We start from the raw sequence: 5,259 nt of genomic DNA on the forward strand, positions 1-5,259 counted from the left end.
ATAGCTAATTTGGAAGACAGTTTGGCAGTTCCTCAATGGATCCACCATGTGACCTAACAATCTTACTCATGATTGATAAAAAGATACGCCCATACACAACATGAACAAGAATGGTCATAGCAGATTTGTTCGTAACTGCCAAAAAGTAGACACAATGAAATGTCCATCAGTTGATGAAAGGGTAAACATACAATGTTACATCCATATAAAGGAATATTATTTCACATTACAAAGGAATGAAGTAATGATGTGTGCTACAACATGGATAAAAAAGTTTATTTTAGCAAGGTTTTTTTGTACAGAATTATTTTGGTCTCAACATCCTGTCTCAGCTTCTTTTCTTCAGCACAGGGAGGGCAGTTCTCATATGGGAATTTTATCTTCTGTTTTCAGGAAGAAAAGGGTACTTCAGAGAGAACTTTTTTTTATCTGGTGGGGATATTTTTTTTTTTTGAGAGGGCATCTCTCATATTTATTGATCAAATGGTTAACAACAATAAAATTCTGTATAGGGGACTCAATGCACAATCATTAATCAACCCCAAGCCTAAATCTCAACAGTCTCCAATCTTCTGAAGTTCTTACATGGTGAACAAATTCTTACATAGTGAATAAGTTCTTACATAGTGAACAGTGCAAGGGCAGTCATGACAGAAACTTTCGGTTTTGATCACGCATTATGAACTATAAACAATCAGGTCAAATATGAATATTCATTTGATTTTTATACTTGATTTATATGTGAATCCCACATTTCTCCCTTTATTATTATTATTATTATTATTATTTTTTTTAAATAAAATGCTGAAGTGGTAGGTAGATGCAAGATAAAGGTAGTAAACATAGTTTAGTGCTGTAAGAGGGCAAATGTAGATGATCAGGTGTGTGCCTATGGACTAAGTATTAATCCAAGCTAGACAAGGGCAACAAAACATCCATAGATGCAGATTTTTCTCAAAACAGGAGGCTGAGGTTCTAAGCCTCACCTCTGTTGATCCCCAATTTCTCACCTGATGGCCTGCGACTGTGCCTGTCTTAGGTTGTTCCTCCCTTGAGGAATCTTACCCGTCTCTGGCTAACCAGTCATCTTCCGGGGCCATACAGGGAAATGTAAAGTTCGTAAGTGAGAGAGAAGCAATATTGTTTGAAAAGGTTAGCTTTTTACTTCTTTGCAAATTTATGCCCTGTGGCTTCTGTGCCCAGCATTTGTCTTGAGGTATCTTTACCACTTAGAAGAAATATGATACTTGGTAATTTCGATATGAGGCAGGAATTCTACTTAAGGGTTGTAATTAGGAAGGAAGAAGAAAAGTTAGAGAAGTAGCAGACAGAAGAAAACATGGGATGATTGATTATTACTTTGACATATCTTCTTGTAGAGTAACATAATCATGTATAGGTTTTAAACTACTAATTAAATTGTGCACACACATTAGCATAATAGGAATACAGCTACATAACCAAAGCAGACCTACAATTACCAGCCATCTCCAGTGAAACAAAGAAAACCAGTTAGGCAACCTAGGCATTTGTGAAAACTTATCAATGATAGGATGGATATTGTCTAACTGAATTTGAATAGCTTGAGAAAAATCAGACAAATTAAAACAACACATTCCTGGGAACTGTTCACATCCCATATGTTCTTTTAACAGTAGATAGTCTATAGTTGCAAGATTTTGGAGCACTGCAACTTGCACTTCTCCTAAATCTTGGTTGAGTTCAGACCATATAGGTCCAGTCAAATTTGTTGTTTTATTGTATTCACAGGCCAGCTTAGATATCTCCTTCTTCATTCCAATGGCAAGTCCAGGAACTGGTGGGATGAATGCAGCTACAACTGCAACAGTGCCAGGATCTTTGTTGAAGTTTTTTGATGATCATCTTCTGGAATGACTCTTCCAGAGAATGTTGATGTTGGAAGTTCTTCATATCGTATCTTAATTCATTTTCTGGGTAGCCAAATTAGGCTTTGATCCTCTGTATAAACACAAACAAACCCTTTGTCCACACTTTGATATGCCATTTATACCATTGTGAAGAACTTATTGGAGATCACCACACAGGAACTGCTTTTTTTTTTTAGAGAAAGGAATATTATCAGAAAAATGTATTTCCATGGCTGATCATCTGACACTCTTTAAATGATCAAAATTAAGGATATTTTAACCATGCATTAATTGTTGATCCACAGTTAGTTTTATCCTATCAGGGAGTAATCCCCCTTTCCTTTATTTTGTTTTTATTATCATTAATCTACAATTACATGAAGAATATTATGTTTACTAGGCTCTCCCCTATACCAGGTCCCCCCCACAAAACCCTTTACAGTCGCTGTCCATCAGCATAGCAAAATGTTGTAGAATCACTACTTGTCTTCTCTGTGTTGTACTGCCCTCCCCTTTCTCCCCCCTCCATTATGAATGTTAATAATAATACCCCCTTTCTTCTTCCCCCCCCTTACCCTCCCTACCCACCCATCCTCCCCATTCCCTTTCCCTTTGGTACCTGTTAGTCCATTCTTGGGTTCTGTGATTCTGCTGCTATTTTGTTCCTTCAGTTTTTCCTCTGTTCTTATACTCCACAGATAAGGGAAATCATTTGGTATTTCTCTTTCTCTGCTTGGCTTATTTCACTGAGCATAATACCCTCTAGCTCCATCCATGTTGTTGCAAATGGTAGGATTTGTTTTCTTCTTATGGCTGAGTAATATTCCATTGTATATATGTACCAGATCTTCTTTATACATTCATCTACTGATGGACACTTAGGTCGCTTGCAATTCTTGGCTATTGTAAATAGTGCTGCGATAAACATAGGGGTGCATCTGTCTTTTTCAAACTTGAGTGCTGCATTCTTAGGGTAAATTCCTAGGAGTGGAATTCCTGGGTCAAATGCTAAGTCTTTTTTGAGCATTTTGATGAACCTCCATATTGCTTTCCACAATGGTTGAACAAATTTACATTCCCACGAGCAGTGTAGGAGGGTTCCCCTTTCTCCACAACCTCGCCAACATTTGTTGTTGTTTGTCTTTTGGATGATAGCCATCCTTACTGGTGTGAGGTGATACCTCATTGTGGTTTTAATTTGCATTTCTCTGATAATAAGCGATGTGGAGCATCTTTTCATGCATCTGTTGGCCATCTGTATTTCTTTTTTGGAGAACTGTCTGTTCAGTTCCTCTGCCCATTTTTTAATTGGATTATTTGTTTTTTGTTTGTTGAGGTGGGTGAGCTCTTTATATATTTTGGACATCAAGCCTTTATCAGATCTGTCATTTACAAATATATTTTCCCATACTGTAGGGTACCTTTTTGTTCTATTGATGATGTCTTTTGCTCTACAGAAGCTTTTCAGCTTAATATAGTCCCACTTGTTCATTTTTGCTGTTGTTTTCCTTGCCCGGGGAGATATGTTCAAGAAGAGGTCACTCATGTTTATGTCTAAGAGGTTTTTGCCTATGTTTTTTTCCAAGAGTTTAATGGTTTCATGACTTACATTCAAGTCTTTGATCCATTTTGAATTTACTTTTGTGTATGGGGTTAGACAGTGGTCCAGTTTCATTCTCCTACATGTAGCCATCTAGTTTTGCCAGCACCATCTGTGGAAGAGACTGTCATTTTGCCATTGTATGTCCATGGCTCCTTTATCAAATATTAATTGACCATATATGTTTGGGTTAATGTCTGGAGTCTCTAATCTGTTCCACTGGTCTGTGGCTCTATTCTCGTGCCAGTACCAAATTGTCTTGATTACTATGGCTTTGTAGTAGAGCTTGAAGTTGGGGAGTGAGATTCCCCCTACTTTATTCTTCCTTCTCAGGATTGCTTTGGCTATTTGGGGTCTTTGGTGTTTCCGTATGAATTTTTGAATTATTTGTTCCAGTTCATTGAAGAATGTTGTTGGTAATTTGATAGGAATTGCATCAAATCTGTGTATTGCTTTGGGCAGGATGGCCATTTTGATGATATTAATTCTTCCTAGCCATGAGCATTGCATGAGTTTCCATTTGTTAGTGTCCCCGTTAATTTCTCTTAAGAATGACTTGTAGTTTTCAGGGTATAGGTCTTTCACTTCTTTGGTTAGGATTATTCCTAGGTATTTTATTCTTTTTGATGCAGTTGTGAATGGAATTGTTTTCCTGATTTCTCTTTCTATTGGTTCATTGTTAGTGTATAGGAAAGCTACAGATTTCTGTGTGTTAATTTTGTATCCTGCAACTTCGCTGTATTCTGATATCAGTTCTAGTAGTTTTGGAGTGGAGTCTTTAGGGTTTTTTATGTACAGTATCATATCATCTGCAAATAGTGACAGTTTAACTTCTTCTTTACCAATCTGGATTCCTTCTATTTCTTTGTTTTGTCTGATTGCCGTGGCTAGGATCTCCAGTACTATATTAAATAACAGTGGGGAGAGTGGGCATCCTTGTCTGGTTCCCGATCTCAGAGGAAATGCTTTCAGCTTCTCGCTGTTCAGTATGATGTTGGCTGTGGGTTTATCATATACGGCCTTTATTATGTTGAGGTACTTGCCCTCTCTACCCCTTTTGCTGAGAGTTTTTATCATGAATGAATGTTGAATTTTATGAAATTCTTTTTCAGCATGTATGGAGATGATCATGTGGAATTTGTCTTTCTTTTTGTTGATGTGGTGGATGATGTTGATGGATTTTCGAATGTTGTGCCATGCTTGCATCCCTGGGATGAATCCCACTTGGTCATGGTGTATGATCCTTTTGATATATTTTTGAATTCGGTTTGCTAATATTTTATTGAGTATTTTTACATCTACACTTATCAGGGATATTGGTCTGTAATTTTCTGTTTTGGTGAGGTCTTTGCCTGGTTTTGGTATTAGGGTGATGTTGGCTTCATAGAATGAGCTTGGGAGTATTCCCTCTTCTTCTATTTTTTGCAACACTTTAAGGAGAATGGGTATTATGTCTTCTCTGTGTGTCTGATAAAATTCTGAGGTAAATCCATCTGGCCCGGGGTTTTGTTCTTGGGTAGTTTTTTGATTACCATTTCAATTTCTTTGCTCTTAATTGGTTTGCTTAACTTTTGTGTTTCTTCCTTGGTCAGTCTTGGAACGTTGTATTTTTCTTGGAAGTTGTCCATTTCTTCTAGGTTTTCCAGCTTGTTGGCATATAGGTTTTCATAGTAGTCTTTAATAATTCTTTGTATTTCTGTGGAGTCTGTCGTGATTTTTCCGTTCTCATTTCTGATTCTGTTGATTTTTGTTGATTCTCTTTTTCTCTTA

Source organism: Manis javanica, chromosome 11, assembly GCF_040802235.1.
Source record: "Manis javanica isolate MJ-LG chromosome 11, MJ_LKY, whole genome shotgun sequence".
Taxonomy (NCBI): domain Eukaryota; kingdom Metazoa; phylum Chordata; class Mammalia; order Pholidota; family Manidae; genus Manis; species Manis javanica.